The following is a 1,208-nucleotide window of genomic DNA, read 5'->3' on the forward strand; positions in this document are numbered from 1 at the left end:
ATCATGATGGATGATAAATCAGGACAAGAAGGCAGAGGTGCTAAATGCCAGATGAGCCTAAATTTCACAGCGGTCCCTGGGCCTGGCTGTATTGGAGTCATCAGGGATTCCAGGCTCCACACCAGACCGAGCAGATTACAATCTCTGAGGAGGCCGCCCAGAAATGCATGTTTTTATCAAGCCCTGTAGATGATGCTAGGGGACAGCTAGACTTTGAAAACACTAGGTAGTTGAGAAGCATCTTGTCCCAGAGCAGAATACCACTAGTGGATTATATTTGAAGGGTTTGCAATGCACCAGTCCTTTTTCATACACTATCTCATTTAGTGTTGTGGCAACTCTACTGTGTAGGTGCTATTATTATTCCAATTTCACTAGACAGGAAACTGAGGTACGGAGTTGCTGAAGGATGGGCAGCTAGGAAAAAGTCAAGCTGGGATTGGAACCAAGTAGAGTGATTCCACAAGAGCTGCTCTGCTACTATTCCATATTGCATTTTAGTGCACGAAGTGTTCACAAAATATCTGATAACTACATAAATGGATGATTTATAGGTATACCTGGGATGCAATGAAATGAAGAAAGCAGGAAAATCAGCTAGGAAGCTACTGAAATAATCTAGTTATCAATAACAAATTAAATGACAGTGGTGACAGCAGAAATGGAAAAGGCAGCCCCCGATGTGAGAGACAATATTTTGCAGGATTGTGGGTTAAAAGAAGAAGGGTGGGATGGGATGGGGGAGGCCCCCTGGACATCACAGGATTCCTAACAGTGCTTCAGACAGAATTAGGAAAGTCAGGATAAGCTGGTGGCTTAGGCGGGTGGCTTATGAATTAGATTTCAGACATGCTGAAGCTGAGGTTAAGACAGGGCCACCATGCAGAAATGATTAGCAGATAGCTTGAGGAGCAAAATTGGATTGTCTCCAAAATCCTCGCGAATATTATTTAGCACAGTTGAGATAATAGTCCTGGATGTGCAATCCAATAATATTTGTATATCTCCTATCCATTTTTCAATTTGTGTATCTGTTTTCAATTACTCTGGGAAGCCTCTTTCTTATTCTGTAAGGAAAGGTTATAGTTCCCATGCCAAAGATTCAAGTGTCTTTGCTTAATCATGAACCACCTCATGTGGTTAAATCACTGTTTGGAAGTTGGTGTAAAATAGAAAAATCCAATGATGGCAAAAAGAAGTATGGGTTG

This window comes from Otolemur garnettii, unplaced genomic scaffold, assembly GCF_000181295.1.
Source record: "Otolemur garnettii isolate 467f Iridium unplaced genomic scaffold, OtoGar3 scaffold00013, whole genome shotgun sequence".
In the NCBI taxonomy this organism is placed as follows: Eukaryota; Metazoa; Chordata; class Mammalia; order Primates; family Galagidae; genus Otolemur; species Otolemur garnettii.